Source organism: Papio anubis, chromosome 1 (genome assembly GCF_008728515.1).
Source record: "Papio anubis isolate 15944 chromosome 1, Panubis1.0, whole genome shotgun sequence".
NCBI classification, from domain to species: Eukaryota; Metazoa; Chordata; class Mammalia; order Primates; family Cercopithecidae; genus Papio; species Papio anubis.
In genome coordinates this window covers 81,803,827-81,821,003 of record NC_044976.1, presented here as the reverse complement: position 1 = coordinate 81,821,003, position 17,177 = coordinate 81,803,827, and the positions used below count along the sequence as shown (strand labels likewise).

The window sequence follows — 17,177 nt, the reverse complement described above, 5'->3', positions numbered from 1 at the left end:
CTTTGCAGCATTATCATCAATCCACCCAGACTGAGGCATGAGGCCTACGTTTACAAAGTACTAACCTTCATTTGGGCTCCCAGTCTTTCTTTTTGATCTTCATACCTGCTGTTACAGAAAAAGTCCAGCTCTTTAAACAATAGAGTTTCAGACAAACATCTGTCTCCCCTCAGAAGCGTTTCTTCACAGGCCAGATAGCCAGGAAGCCATTAAATTCCAAATCCAAGGTTGCTTCCCAGGACAAAGCATGAAGCCAGAATCTCAAATCTATAGTCTGTTCACATTTTCAAACAAACAGGGTTGCCTTTTAAGGAGAGGCTAGTGCCTCTGAAAAACTTCACTTAAGAATTAATTGCATATATGAATCAAAAACAGACTAATCAACGAGTAAATGTTGAATTTTTCATAGGCTCTTGGCAATTGTTATTATAATAGACATTAAAAGACAAATACATCTATCAGTCCATTTAAATCAGTGTTATTATCCAAATTGACTTGCAAACATTAAACATATCTTCCTATAAAACATAAATAACATACCCTGTTTCAGAACTTTTTGAAGGTCCGTGTGCAGTTGAAGCAATGTTTATTAATGCTTCTGGTACTTATCCAGATTTGAGTCAAGAAAAGTTGGCTTATTTATAAACAATGGTCCCCAAAACTTGCCTTTCCGGAATTACAAATTCTACAATGAATCATCTGTATTGTCTGATGTATTTTCTAAATTTAGGACACAATTCATTATCTAAATCCTTGCTTATTTCAAGACTTCTGCCCTTAGTTCTTTAATGTGTAAATATAAAATGAAAAGTCCCTAAATGCAAGGCACAATGTAACATGATAAAAACCTCTTTGTGTTAGAAAATTACATGTCAGAACCGGGTAATCTATAATACCAATTAACCAGCAATGATAATTGTAAGTTTAAGAGCTAGCAAATATGTTGCTCTTTCTCAGAGATGACTCTTTTTCATATACTTTTGACATTTTTCCCCTTTATTTTGTAAAGTCTTCTTTGTGAAAGACACAAGACTATTTATAACAATAGATGTTTTAGGAATTGGCAAACTTTTAAATCCTAGACGGAATGGCAGAATAGGCCCTCAAGGAGGGAATGGACTTTATTTATTCTTGGTGAGTTCCAAATGCACAAAAATAAAGGGCTTGCCAGTTGCCAGTGGGAAGTGAACATAATTATGACTTCACAGCTGCTTCTAAAGTAAAAGGAGAGAAAAAAGGAAGAGTCATGCTTTTTTTTTTGTACTGTATCTAAAAAGAATATGCACAAAGGGAATATATTTATGCCAGATATAAGAAGCCATAAAGTAATACTGTACTACCAAACTTATGCCAAGACTTTCAGAAATCTTGACTTGGTGGACTGTAAATCAGAGATATGCATCTATACTACTCTAGCAATTAGAGCAATGTATGGAAAATTGAGTTTCTCAAATATATTCCCACTAGCTTGTTTCCCCTGATGCAAGTGGAGTGATCTTTCAGCCAAATTGTCGTCATCTACTTTACTGGTCTGACATTTGCAAAGCTCTGTTCAGAGAATTTAAAACTTGATGGATCTGACTCTATAGTGTGTGGTCTCAAGAAATGGCTTTTGGAAAGTTTTGTTTGGGACCTTGAAAATTATCCTGCATACATGCTATGAGATTCTCAAGGTAACTAGTTACATCTGCCAGGGCTGATATGTTGTTTAATGTAGAACAGTTGTTGACAAATTTTTATGTAAATAGTGAAGTTGTAAATATTGCAGACTTTGTGGGCCATATAGTCTCTATCCCAGCTAGTAAACTGTGCCATTGTTGCATGAAAACAGCCTAGATAATATTTAAATGAGCAAGCAAGACTGTATTCAAATAAAACCTTACTTACAATAACAGACAGCAGGTGGATTTGGTTCTAGACCATCGTTTGCAGACTCTTGATCTACAAAGTTCTAGTCATAAAGCTGGACTTGCTAAAGCCAAATAGTTATGGGAATCTTTACCAAAACAGAGGTCTTTTGTTAATGCCAGTAGAGCTTTTAAGGATAATTTAAACATATGGATATTTTCCTCAAGATGTTTTGTCAATTACTAGTGGAAAGAAGGACACCAGCAAAGAGCAGTCCCTTACCAAAAACACTGCAAAAATACTTTGGTTACTTGCTTCCTTACAAAATCATTATATCATGCAACTGCATACAGGAACTTAGATTGAACACAAAGCTCCAAATATTTTTATCTCTACTGATCCCTAGCAGATGTAACAGAAAGAAAAGATGAACAGTCAACCTGATTTCAATATAGATATTTTGTGGCAGCGAGAAAGGAGATGCCAGTTGAATCGGAATTATTTGTGAATCTGCTTGAGGCAGCCTCATGAAAAAAAAAAAATAATCTTTTACTCTGCCTCCTACATTCAGAGGCTACCTTAACTTCTGAAGAAATGTTAAATTATCTGAGGGATAACTCTAGGTGAGTCAAGGGTGATACCTTTCCCTGGGTCTTCCAGTAATCTGCCATTGACCTCTATATGCCACTTAACTTCCATTTGATCTATTTCCCAATTTATAAAATAAAGGAGAATAAAGAGATGTCTATAAAGTGGTTTAAAAGCCTGAGTGAAAGGCCATCTGAAACATAGGATGGCTGAATTTCAAAGAGTCAGGAGGACACTTTGGCTATTGAGAATACATGTTAAATCATATAAGTGGACACAATAGTATTCTTGTGAATGCCACATTACTCAGCAGTATTCCAGAGGGTCAAATAGATAAGGAGGACATGAAAGTTTAATATTCAAGTTAAGCCTTTTAATTAAAATATATATGAGAAAAATATATAGAAGGAATGCATTTTGAATTGAAAGTTGTTATTTTGTGATGTCAACATAGGAACAGAGACAAAAATTCACCTAGACATTTTTCAAAGGCTTTTTTATATATAATCGAGGTACTCCAGTTTTTTATTTTTACAATATGTTTTAGCTACTTTTAGTCTTACTGTATTTTTTATATACTTCTCTTTCTATGGTTATAAGACCCAAAGTTAATGTCATAGAAGCAGCATAAGGTGGTAGAATTGTGCTGTGCTGAGTGTTAGAATCTTTGCTTTCTCTGACTTCATTTTTTCCACTAGTAAAGGCGATAATAAGAAGCTTTCAATTCTTTTAGGAGATTAAACGAGGTATTGAATGACAAAGTAGGTGCTTAACAGTTATAGATGTTCAGTAGTCAAGACTCAAATTTGAGTTTGAAGGATGCTGATTCTGAGATACTCAGGCTTGGTTAATTTCTCTAATAGGAAAGAGAAAAGGTATAATTAATTGCAGTTTTTCCAACGAAGAGAGCATTGGCATGACAATTTTCACTGTATATTAATGATGTCATTGCAAGGTATTTACCATTTTTGTCCCCATCCCCAAATGCCAGTAGCCTCCTGCTGTGGTCAAAGAATATTCTTTCATTTTTCTAAATACAGTCAGCCCTCTGCATCCCTTGGTTCCACATGGTTCACACAACCATGGCTTGAAAATATTAGAAAATTTTGCATCTATATGAACATGTATAGACTATTTTTTTCTTGTCATTATTCCCTAAACAATACAGTGCAACAAATATTCACATAGAATTTACATGTATTAGGTATTAAAAGTAATCCAGAGGTGATTTAAAGGAAAGGGGAGAATGTGTATAGGTTATATGCAAATACTATACCTTTTTTATGTCAGGGACTTGAGCAACCATGGATTTTGGTATCCAAGGGAGGTGCTGGAACCATGCCCTCATGGAGACCAAGGCACAACTGTTACCTCTTTAGGAGGGGTCAATACAAAAACTGGATGATCATCTAAAACACTTGTGAATTCAGCGGGCAAAGTATTATTTTGGCATTAGAAAACTTGCTGGCATACCTGAACTCTCCTCAATGACCTGGGATCTGCCTAGAGACTAGGGCAGAGAATAAGATGGAAATTTTACAAATTAAAGTCAATACTCAAAAATAACTAATGATCAAAAGGATCCACATTTTTCCACTGCCACTCACACCCCTACCTGGTTCAGCAACATAGAGCCATGGCAAAATGGTCACAAGTCCCTATATCTCACTAATGACAGAGACTCAAGGAAGCCTGGCAGCTTAGGGCTGGTGACAGGCTATCAGAGTTGGAGGGCCCATCGTTTGGTGGTTGACTTTAGATGAGCTTCTTTACAAACGAGGGGTACATAGGAGGTTGTGGGTCAGAATCAAAAGGAAGTTCTCTTGCTCTATGTAGAGAGGTGTGTTGTTTATCAAAGGAGAAGAAGGGAAGGAAAGACGATTGGATTTAGAAGATTATTTAATTGCATGAAACAACTGTAGAAGTATTGAAGTTTTTGTCCCATTTAATAGATGGTAAAAATAAGATGGTTTTAGTGCTCATACTGCTTCAGGGTGGGTACAGGGGAAGATTTGATTAAGAATTTATGAATAAATTTTTCTTTCACCTGATTATTTTGATTCTACCATGAATAAGCTGAGAATTGCTTAGGAGAATCTGTGCAGGCTGCCTTGAAACAGAAATGCAAGACTGATTGGTCTAGGGAAAAATATGCCAGCTGCCTGTACTAACAGCACCCATTCATTGGGATTTTAGTATGCACAATGTTATTGTGTAACTGAGTCTTTATTATAAGAATCATAAGATGTTTGTTTTGCTTAGTTTTATTTTTTCCTTGCCTTTTTCTGCCTCCATGCATTCTTGCTTGCACATAGTCATTTTGGTAGAAGTAGTCACTGGTAATTGACTAACTTCATATCCTTACATCCCTGGCCTGTAAGACTGATAAACTGTGTGTGTGTATATATGTGTGTGTGTATGTATATATATGTGTGTGTGTGTGTGTGTGTATTTTTTTTTTTTTTTTTTTTGGAGAAGAAAAATGAATCTTAGGTCACAGAAACCTTGATGACATCCAGAAGTTTGATCAGGTCAAGAGACACAGACAGCTTTGGTTTTCGGGGTACCCCATCTCCTGCATACCTACCTGACTCATAGAAGGCGCCACTTATGTGTAAAGGAAGGTTGGACTTGAGAGACTGTCTTTCTGCCCTCTCACTTTGGCCAAATTGAATAAACCTTTATGCTGATGTGTCAATGTTTGGCTTACTGTGCATCAGGTATGTGAACCTAAATTTTGACGTTAGATAACAATTATCCAAAGCATTTTATATACTTAGTCCTTCTACTCTGCACAATAAATCCATAAGGTTGATATTTTCATTATCATCTCCATCTTCAGATGAAGACATAGAACTTGTAATGCCAAATACCTTATTGAAATCACAGAGTCAATAAGAGAAAGAAGCTCGAATTGAACCAGGGCTCCTTACTCAGGGGTCATACCTAGCCTGGTGGGAGTGCTAGGGAAGGAGGGCAGAAAGGCAAGTCCCATGCGAGCAGAGCGGAGTGATTCCAGGATGGATCAATTGGCATCCATAGGACTTCTTGAGATGCTGAATGCAGAGGCCTTGAGAAGCCCACACTTTCTAGATTATGTACATCATGCCCAGACCCAGTGGATATCTATTTAGTTTTGATTAAAACCCTCCCTTCTCTTGAAAGGGAATGTGAGTCTGTATCACCTACAATCAGACAAATCAACAGATGAGATTATCTGCATGGCCCTTTAAGGAACCTTCCCCACCTCCCTACTCTGTTATACTCTACCTACAAGATGAGAATTTCAAAGGAATATCGTTTCCCCTTGACTCAGACAGATAAAAGAAATCTGACTCCTAGTCACCAGGAAACAAGAAGTCTCCTCCACAGTCTTTTGACCTTTTGTTGCTCCAAGAAGGCCCACATGTCACTGCTTTGCCTCTTGAGGCCATTCAACCCATTTCGATCCTTTATATAACTGCTAAACATAGACACTGAAATGAAGAAATACAGCCTAAATAAAGACACCAATAACAGCTTGCAGGAAGTATTAAAAACAGTTCTGCAGAAGGTTAGGAGCCAAGGCTTTTTCTGCTGTGAGCTTTAGAGTTTCTCTCTTTGGCCAGCCACAAGTTTACTTCACTACAGGTATGAGATTAGAAATTTTGAAGACTATTGCACACAATTTTCACAGTGGATCAGCCAGAAGTTGTTAAGCAAAGAGAATGATGAAACCATAATATACTGAGATGACAGAGGGGGCTCATGAGTGTTCCTGCTTCCATGCTCTGTGGGCCAGCCACCAGCAGCAGCCACTGTTTGTGGCATCCCTGACTTGGTTATGTGGGTTGTGCCTGTTGAGGGAGTGCTAAGAGGAGAAATCTACAGAAAAGCCATGAACTAGGTGGTTGAACCAAGTGAGCAAAATAGACAAGAACTTCAGATGCAGGAAATTTCCTTCCAGAGGCAGGTGATAATGGGTCCCTGACTTCTTCTCAAATTAGCCACCATGATATCAGAGCTTTCACACCAAGCTAGTATAGTATGGTGGCTAAGCCCGGGACTTCTGTAGATAAGTAGAGCTCAATCTAATCTCTGACTCCATATGGACTAATTGTGAGGTCATTGGAAAATCACTTTAGCTCATTAAGTTACAGTTTCCTATTCCGTAAATTGGAATTAACATTAGTACTTACTATCTAGGGTTGCTATGAAGACTAAATACTTAACACAAGGTCTGGACCATAGTGAATACTTCATTCATGGGAGTCATTGTTATTGAGAAGCTTTCTATGTGTACATCACTGTTCAGAGAACTGGGTACATATTAAAGTAAAAAGCCTGTGGTTTAGTCCTAGGATGCATATAATCTAGCTGGATTGACAAAAAAACTACGTGCACAGAAAAGTTAAATAATATAAAGGAGCATACAAAAAAATGTTAACTGTGTAGCATGGACGATAAGTGCTTTATTCATTCATTCATTCATTAGTAAAACACACACTGAAGACTTCCTGTTTTGAAGCAATGTGATAAGCACTGAGAAGGGTAGCAGAGCTTAATCCCATAGGAATTATTGCATGAAAAGTAGTATTGTTATCTTGAAGTTTGCTTATGGAAAAACTGAGACTTAGACACAAAAAAGGAGCATCTTCAAGTTCTCACTAGTAGTGAGTTAACAAGGTTGGGATTGCAACCCAGACCTGCCTGACCCCAAAATTCATGATCTTGTAGAGCAGTTAAGAGAATAGAATCTACAGTCAGAGAATCTGGGCTCAATCCTGACTCTGCCAATCATTAGTTTTGTGATCTTAGTTAAGTTACTTAAATTTTCTGGACCAGAGTGTCCTCATCTGTAAAGTGAAGGTAAAATATTAGTATCTACTTCATGTAGGTTTTGTGATGATTAAATGGTGATGAGTTAATCTATTTAAAAACGTATCAGTGCCTGGAACACTATCAACACTGTAAATATAAACTCTTATTATTGTAATAGTGAACACTATAAATTATTACTATCTTAACTGAGCTATGGCATGTGAAATGTTTGGAACATTGGTACATAATAAACATGCAGTAATTAGCTGTAATAATTATTATAATTATAAAGAGAAGGTTAGTCAAAGGCGGCTATTTTATATCAGGGACTTAAGCAACCACTGATTTTGGTATCTGCAGGAGGTCTTGATTCATAGTCTAATCAAAATAAATAATAATAACAATAGTTATTATTATGACCTAATGAGTTACACTGCCCCTGATTGGTTTACTTGCCTTCAGTCAAAATTGTCATTTTCTGCTCCTAAACTTCCAAACTATTTCACTCCTGTCAATGGTATCATAATACCCCCATAACACAACATTATTTAAAGAATTACTGTTTTTGTTATCTTCAACAGGTAACGAAAGAAATGCTAGGATTAGAACAGGCCTTCGTTTAATTCTAAATCACGGTGCCATTATGATAATTAATCTATGATTACATGTAAACCACTATAGGACATAGTATATGTTCAATAAAGTTGGTTATTGTTCATATAATCAGTTCATATACTTTATTTTCAATATGTCATAGAGAATAAAGTCCCATCACTTTTCCTTTAGAACACATTTCATTTAATTCTGTCTTTCTACATACCCTAGCTGAAATCCTTGGGTGCCAGGCTTTCTATTAGGTGTAATTCATCCTGTGTACCACTGCTGTTACCTTCAACAGTTTGCTTAGACTAAGAAAACCAACATAATTTTCTGTTTTCTAACACCAACATGTCAGACACTTCTCCCCAATGGCCAACTCAATCTTTTCGGACTTCTTTTACTGCTTATAGGGTCACCGTTCTGGTCAAAATTGTCTCCTCATTACCTACATGCCTTTTGTCTTATGTTGACTTTGGACAACACTCACATGCTTTCCCATTCCTTACCTGGGAGCCTTTGATTTCACTCTCTGCTGACTCAAATCTGCCTCTTCTTCAAGGATAAGATCATGTATCACCTTTTGCTTAAAGCCTGTCCTAATTAACTCCCATCAGCCCTTCCCCTCTCTGAAACCCTATAACCCTTGAATCTTCTATGCCTAATGCAGATATGATACAGGGATATGTTATGAAGAGGTTTAGTACATGGCCACCTGAGTAATATTACCTGAATTCTAACTCGGCTCTTCCTCATCTTAGGACTGGGACTTGGGCCTCAGTTTCTTCATCTGTCAAGTGGACATAACAGCAGCACCTATCTCATAGTATTATTTGTGATACTTAAATGACATAAACCATGCAAAGCACTTAGCATAGTAGTTGATGTGTGATAATCATTCAACACGTTAGCTGTTATGATGTGGTTGTTATGATGAGCACTCACCATCTGCTTGTTGAATTAATGAATTAAACTATTGATTTCCACACAGTTTTATAGTCTCCATGTTTAGACGAATAAAATAGATTGTACAAGATATCTGAGAATCCCAAAAGGATGCATAGTTACATTTACCTTTAGAATGTTGCCAGTCTTCGATGTCACGGAACACACAGGCTGATGGTTTAAATGCTCTCCTCCTCAAAGTCTGGGTTTTTTTCTCTCCCACCCATCCTTATTGCCAACCACCCCCTTACTTGATAAGTAGAGAAAGGAAGAGGGTTATGAAGATTTCAGGTCGCAGGTGAAATGTACAAAGACAAACCCAGGGCTTCCCATATTATATTGAATATAGAGAATGCCTTAGGGAACTCTAAGAAGTTTGAAGTCATTTTCCCTTTAGAAATCGTAAAGAGGTCAGTGATTTATAATTCAGAAGAACAATGGACAGGAAAAGTTCTCTACCTGCCTGTGCAAGCCACGACTGTCTTGCGAGGCCTTCTAATGTAGTCAGAGCTTCAAAGTAGTTAACAGCTCTTTTTCCCTAACTGCCTGCTACGCTTTATCCTAGAGGCACTTCTGCTCTTCTCTGATTCCTTTTGGCTTAAAAAATTATTTTTTTCTGCCATTCTCATTTCTCCTCTGCAATCCTCTCTTTCTTTCTTTTTCTCTTTAGTGGTCCGGCTTTGGTGCTGACCCCACCGTGCCCTCTCAAGGGCACTTAGCAGAGCTGTTGTCTCAGGCTCGGGTGTGCTCCCCATCCTCTGACCGGTAATAGAACAAAGGACAAAAGGCCATCTCTCCAAGTCACAATATCTCTTTATTGAAGCTTTGTTCTGCTGCTTTGAGCCTTTTCTCTCTGATTCACTGGCCTTGCATTTGAGCAACTTTCCCATTTCTCGCTTTTCTATTACCTCCCAATTCTAGAATGACTAGGTTAGACTTATTGTTTTCTTGTTTCTCACTTCCAATAAATTTTCAACACACTGATAATATCTGAGGGTTATATCAGAAGATGGAAAAATCAAATGAATGCCAATCTTCATTCCTGGGTCCCCTGCTCTCTGGCTTGGCAACTGAAATCCTGGGTCCTGCATTTTCCCTCCTAAACCACCTCCAAGATTGGCTTCAGAGCTCTTAGGGCTAGACTGGCTGGTGGAGGGAGTGGTGCTCTCAAAGGGCCTTTCTTTTTAACAAATCCTCCCTTGCTCGAATGGGGTATAGAAGCAGATTTGGAGGCTTGTGGAAATGGGGCCCATCAACAGTCAAGCATGTATCCTATTACCATTTCAGGCATTCTTTGTGGCTCCGTCATTCTGTTTGTAAGTCTCATTATTTTGTTTGTCCTTTAGCAAATACATCCCTGGTCTACCACATAGCTCCTCCTCTCCATTTTTACTGCCACTGCCTTAATTCAAGTGCTATTTGTTGAAGAAGTGTTCCACCAATACTTGTGTTGGTTTCCTTGGGCTGTCACATAAAAAGTACCGTAAGCTGAAATTTATTCTCTCACAGTTCTGGAGGCTAGAACTGTGACAGGGCCTTGCTTCCTCTGAAGGCTCTATGGGAGAATCTGTTCTGTGCCTCTCTCTTAGCAGTGGTGTTGGTGACAATCCTTCACATTCTCTTGCCTGTAGCTGTGTAACCCCAAACTCTACCTTTACTGTTATGTGGCATTCTTCTCTGTCTTTTCCTTTTTTTATAAGGAAAACAGTTATATGGAATTAGGGCCCACATTAATGAAGGCATCTTAACTAGATGTCATCTGCAAAGATCCTATTTCCAAATGAAGTCACATTCACAGGTACCAAAATGTAGGGCTTCAAGATATCTCCTGGGAGGACACCATTCAACCCATCATGAAACCCTCATAGATCTCCCTGCCACCTATGTTTTCCTTCTCTAATCCACCCTCTTTATACCATCCAGTCAGCTTTCTAAAATACTCATCAGATTATTTATACTTGAACTTAAAAATTATGTGCCAACTTGCCATTTCTTTTAGATGAAATCTTTAGAATTGCATTTCGGGTCCTTTTCATTTTGGGTACTTCCCATGTTCCTTTCCAGCACACCGTGTCTTCCACTTTCATGGACCTGGCAGGGTGTATGACTTGCTCATTATGTTAGGACGTTCAAGGCCTTGTGTACATTTTTGCTTTTTTTCACCTAAGCCCCATTCTCTTTTAAAATGAATAACCCATCCTAGATTTTTTTATAATCCTTTGTTTATTCCATTTTCTTATTCATTCTGAATTTCTCAATGCCTGGTACTTATTATATGCAAATAAATGATATTGAATAAATGATTTCAGAAAGGAATAAACAATTTGATAATTAATGTTACAAATAGTTTTTTCTTCATCATGATCTTCATAAGTTCTAAAAACTTCATAGTTATTTGTCAATATAAATAATTTTTTGAAATATTTATACCATAATAGCTAAGAGGCAGGTTTTGGAACTGCCTAGTTCACTTAGAAGTTACGAGATTTTTTTCAGTCTTGTATTTGACCTTCCTGGTCCTTCAGTGTCTTAATCTGTTAGATGGGAACATGAATTCCTAATTAACAGAGTTATTAGAATAAAATGTATTAGATAAAAGAACAATCCTTAGGGTAGTGACTGATACAAATTAAATGGTTAATATTTATTTGTCATATTGTCTTTATAACTACTATATTTATAATATAGTTATTATATTTATATTTATTATAATATAATATATAAAAATACATAATAGAAATATAATTACTATTATATAACATTTATAAATATAAATATGATAGTATATAATATTGTAAATATAGTATAATAGTAGTGATATTTATTATGTTTAATAATATAATTATCTATTAAGACATATAATACTACTGTATATCTTTTTAAAAACACTTATTTTAAGTTCTTAAATTAATTGTTACTTTAAACCACATGATCAACTGTTTTTCTAGTTAATTATCTACAAGCTAAAAATCACCATTCTCAATTATAATTGAGAATATATCATTGTCTCTCTCCAACCACCTCCCAATTAAAGTATTGAATTTATTTTATAACAAAGGTGAATCCTATGAGACAGAGGTAGATAAAGTTGGCCTTGATATGTGGCATTGGATTAACGAATAATAGCTGTGCCGGGCGCGGTGGCTCATGCCTGTAATCCCAGTACTTTGGAAGGCTGAGGTGGGCGGATCACGAGGTCAGGAGGTTGAGACCGTCCTGACTAATTCAGTGAAAGCCCATCTCTACTAAAAATACAAAAAATTAGCCAGGTGTGGTGGCATGTGCCTGTAGTCCCAGCTACTTCGGAGGCTGAGGCAGGAGAATCACTTGAACCTGGGAGGCGGAGGTTGTAGTGAGCCAAGGTTGCACCACTGCACTCCAGCCTGGGTGACAGAGCAAGACTCTGTCTCAAAAATAAAAAATAAAATAAAATAAAAGAATAATAGCTGTAACATGCTCTTTTTAACAATGCTGTTTGGTAACTGTTCTCTTTGGATGGGAAGCTAATGACAGCCCCTCATGTTACACTGTCTGGCATATGACTATGAAAGACACTACACCAACAGAGGACAATCTAGGAATGTGTTCTTATGTGACTAAAATAAACTTTCATTCATGAACCACTTTCACTCATGGTTACCATAGTGTGGATTCGCAACAAGTTGTAAATCTGTGTAATAATAATAATTCTGAAAGCAACCTCAAAACAAAGTAATAATGGATGATGTTGACTCTCTTCCTAAATAAGCACATTTGCCTTCTGAGGCTGTAAACAAAACTTATAAATTATATGGATGGACTCTGGAAAACTTTTGCATGATCATGTAGGTAGTACTCCTTCTTAGGTAGAAAAAAATCAAAAGCTGCATTCACGTAGAAGATAAGATTCGGTATCTAATTTCATCAGCATTTAACATGGAGCTCATTTGGTTTTCCCAAAGAAAGAGGAGGCAGGAACTAAAAATTTGATCTTACAGTCTCTCTTTCTCTCTCTTTCTCCTTTGATGTACATTAGTTCCCATGGAAACTACATTGGGATGGCTTGAGAGTGACATCTACAAATGCAGTGTAAGGTCATTTTTATCTAATGCTTTGAAATTTAAACCATGATTTGTGATATATAGTGAAACCTCCTTAACATATTCTGAAAGACTGTGAAAAGACAATATTCTGAATGCAAAAACAAGACATGTGACCACATTATGCCAGGTCTCAGAAAGTTCAGCATTGCACTTTGCATTGATAAACAGAAAGAGCTTTATTTTTCAGTTTGCCTCCAGGAGAGTCCTGGCAATGCAGTTGGCCTCCTTAATATGGAGGGAAGAAAACCCCTCATTCTACCTCCTTCCTTGTATTTTTTTTTTTTTTTTAATAGGGTTTCACTCTTGTTGCCTCAGGCCAGAGTGCAATGGCATGATCTCGGCTCACTGCAACCTCTGCTTCCCAGGTTCAAGCGATTCTCCTACCTCAGCCTCCCAACCGAGTAGCTGGGATGACAGGCACATGCCACCACCATGCTCTGCTAATTTTTGTATCATTAGTAGAGACAGGGTTTCGCCATGTTGGCCAGGCTGGTCTCTAACTCCTGACCTCAGGTGATACACCTGCCTAGGCCTCCCAAAGTGCTGGGATTACAGGTGTACTGCACTGGCTTTTTGTTGTTGTTGTTGTTTTGAGATGGAATCTCATTTTATCGCCCAGGCTGGAGTGCCATGGTATGATCTTGGCTCACTGCAACCTCCGCCACCCGGGTTCAACTGATTCTCCTGCCTCAGCCTCCCAAGTAGCTGGAATTACAGACATGCGCCACCCAGCCCGGCTAATTTTTGTATTTTTAGTAGAGATGGAGTTTCACCATGTTGGTCAGGCTGGTCTTGAACTCCTGATCTCAAGTGATCCGCCCTTCTTGGCCTCCCAGAATGCTGGGATTGCAGGCATGAGCCACTATGCCCAGCCTCCTTCCTTGTTGCTGGAGCCAGCAAGGCCACCAGATAAGGGACAAGGGTTTAAGGCTTTAAATGCTGCAATAAGTAACTGCATGAGGACTGTGATAAAGCTGCAGGGGTTTTCTTGCTTCTACGGTTCCTACTAGCACTCTTGGCCTGTCTTCCTTAGGGCACTGATATGATTTCCTTTATTAATTTGCCGGAGCTTCACCTATAACTTCCAGGTATATTCGAAGGGAGATACATTTCTAAAGGAAGAAACTGGAGCCTTGGGCTCCAAATGACTTGAGGTTTAATGGAATATGATCAGCTTAGGCTTCTAATGTACTCTCCAGTGAAGAAAAGTGTAGATGCTGAGTAGGGAGGTATGGAATCAAATCTTTACTCATTTCTTTTCTAGCTATGTGTCTTTAGCAAGTCAAAACTTTTCTAAGCTTTACTGTACTGATCTGAGGAATGCTGTCAAATTTTAAATGGGTGAACATGAGAAAAGGGAATAATGTATAAGAAAGTGTTTAGTACTAGCTACATGCTGGGAACTCAATACAATTGTGTTGCGTAAATGAACTTTGTTTATATGTAACTTTGTTCTCATCAAAATGCTTTATAAGGAAAGTTGTGAAAATAGCTATCGCTTATCTCAGATCATAGTTAAATGTGGGTCAAATGGCTGTCTCTTCAGTTTACAGTCACCATCTGGAATATGTGGGCTGTAAGATCAGTTTGGCAGCGAAAGAGAGGCCAGGAGGAGGCACCTGGGTTCCTGCATCACCTCCATTCTGGCTATAGTGGCCTAACTGCAAGGTTAGGCTTTGAGATGCCAGCTAATATGTCAATGATTGGTACACACTAACTCTGTCTCCCCCACTTGAAAAATGTTTAATAAATCTCATTGTTTAAAACTGATGATTGTAATAACAAAGGGAATCATAAAGCAAGTACATTTGAAAAAATGTCTGGTGTTTCTGATGACATTCTTGTGTGATCTGCTATTCCAACACTGTTAATTTTATCTATCCGAAAAAGAAGAACAATACATTCTTCATTGATATAGTAAGTCACATTGCTTCGTGTCTCTTGCCCACAGACTTAAACTTTAAGAGGCGCATAAATAAGCAACTTAGCATATGTGACCTCCTGACCGTGAAGTGTTAAATTCCAGGAACTATATTACTCCACCACTTTTATTTGTCTGTGGGAAATCAGTTGATTTATGCCTGTTCCCAGGATACAATAAAAATGTGCAGGTATGCCAAACTAGAACTATTAAAACCTATCAAATAAAAATTTTTGTTGCCCTTAAAATCTGCAAATAAAAGTAACCTTTGATTAAGGATAATACGCTGTATATCATAGTTTTATCAGTATTCAGCAAAACATATCCAAACAAATTAATTTCAATATAGTATAATGCATCACAGCCTTTGAAGAGAAAGATCCCTTTCCTGATGAAAAGAAAAGTTTCTTATTTACAAAGGAGTTGCGGCAAAATGGCAGCTCTACCAGCATAGACACAGTAGATTAACAGAAACATTAAGCCAAGCAGGGTCTGAAGTTTCTCAAATTTGGCTTATGTACACTGTCCATTCATTCTTATTTTATGGGCTTTAGAACTTCAGATGGGGTCCAGCTAGGATTATAAACCAAAGTGCCAAAATAACCCACAAAACTGTTACAAAGGAATTCCCAGCTCAGTTTTCAGACTCAAGAGTTTGGAATCATTTCAAAAAGATTCTCAGCTCTTACATATTTTAGGCAGGTCTACACTGATATAGAGTGAGACTCAAAAGCAACTTGGAGAATTTCCATCTCATTAACACTTCGTTTACTGTATACCTATGTCAAGCCTCAGCCTTGGAGTTCTGATGTTAGCTTAAATGAGGGAAAGAAAACTTCCCTAGCCAATGCTGAGCGGAGTACAGATTCTGTTGTGTATAGTCATGATTGAAGTATACTCACATCACCTTTGAACTCAGATTTCTCAGTATTCGCCAAAGGATGAAATATTTCTTTAAAAAATTGTAGGCGTTTATTTTTTCTCTGTCATTGAATGTTACATTTTTGTATTCTGGTTCATTTTTTAAACTGGATTTTTGTTGGTCAAAAATATTAAACAAAATCGCCTGGGTTTCAGGTCAGCATACATCTTATGGGAACATGTACAATCCCACTCTGAAAACACCCTGTTTAAGTTGGGGTTTAAGAAAATGTCACTGTGGAAACCTCAGCAATAGATAGACAGGGATTGTGCTTCATTCACTTTTGTGACCCCAACGTTTAATGCAGTATCTATAACGTTGCAGATGCTCAATGTTTGAGAATGGGGAAATAAATGAATGAATGAGAAAGAGATTTTCCTGAATGCATCCAGTTTATTCCAGACAGACTTTGTTCTGTGAATCAGAACAAGACCTCAGTCAAGCTGTGGACTATACAACATGACATAGGTAAATCATCACTGGGGCCCTGTGAGGTTCCAGGGAAGCAGGAAAGCAGGAAACAGCTGACAGCCACCAGGGTCATTGGGCAGATTACATCAGAAAGTGGTTTTAGCTGACTAGTGGGTTGGAGGTCTTGTGGTGTCGGGAATGCACAGCTTTAAGACTAGTTTCTAATAACTTTCAATTACCTGTAATTGTGATCAGGTAATGAAAAGTATCAGGGACCTCCAAAATAATTTATGTTATAAAAACATATATATATTTGACATGCTATGACTTACATTTTTAATTGAGATTCTCATTAGTCAAGACTAAAATCTGTTATTCTCACTGTTATAACTCACTTTCACTAAAGCTTATTTGAGATTAAAACATAATGTGAAAAATTCAAAGATAAAATGACTATATATGCATATGTATACATATACACACATGTATGAAACATAGTTTTGTATGAGTACAAACACACATACTCACATAGTAACAACATCTATATGATTCCATATTATATATAATGATATATAGCCCATTATATAGATGAAAACATGTGCATATACATATATATGGATTAGGTATATAAAAAATTGTATACATTTATGGAATTGTATGGGTGCTGCTAGTATGTGAGTATATGTACTTGTGTGTAGATGTGTGTTTTGTGATGGCACCATTCTTTTATCCACCAAATATTATTGAATATTTACTGCATTTAGGAACTCTGTTGGGCACTTAGGATATAAAAAGTGAATCCGTCCAGACCCTGCTTTTAAGAATGTCCTACTATAGTGAGGAAGCCAGATTCATAAACCTATGTGTGCAGTTTAAAGATGGTGTAGGAAAATACTTTATAGAGGGACTTAAGAAAAGAATGTTCCATGGCCGGGCGCGGTGGCTCAAGCCTGTAATCCCAGCACTTTGGGAGGCCGAGACGGGTGGATCACAAGGTCAGGAGATCGAGACCATCCTGGCTAACCCGGTGAAACCCCGTCTCTACTAAAAAATACAAAAAAAA

General features: G+C 37.5%; 1 long non-coding RNA gene across 1 annotated transcript; it reads right to left on the bottom strand.

The window, feature by feature from the left end:
• Positions 1-1,103: 1,103 nt before the first annotated feature.
• Positions 1,104-11,172, bottom strand: LOC108584044. Its single transcript, XR_002519792.2, has 2 exons — positions 5,024-11,172; positions 1,104-3,292 (listed from the first exon to the last, which is right to left on the bottom strand). It is a non-coding gene; the product is annotated as an uncharacterized LOC108584044 (long non-coding RNA).
• Positions 11,173-17,177: the final 6,005 nt, after the last annotated feature.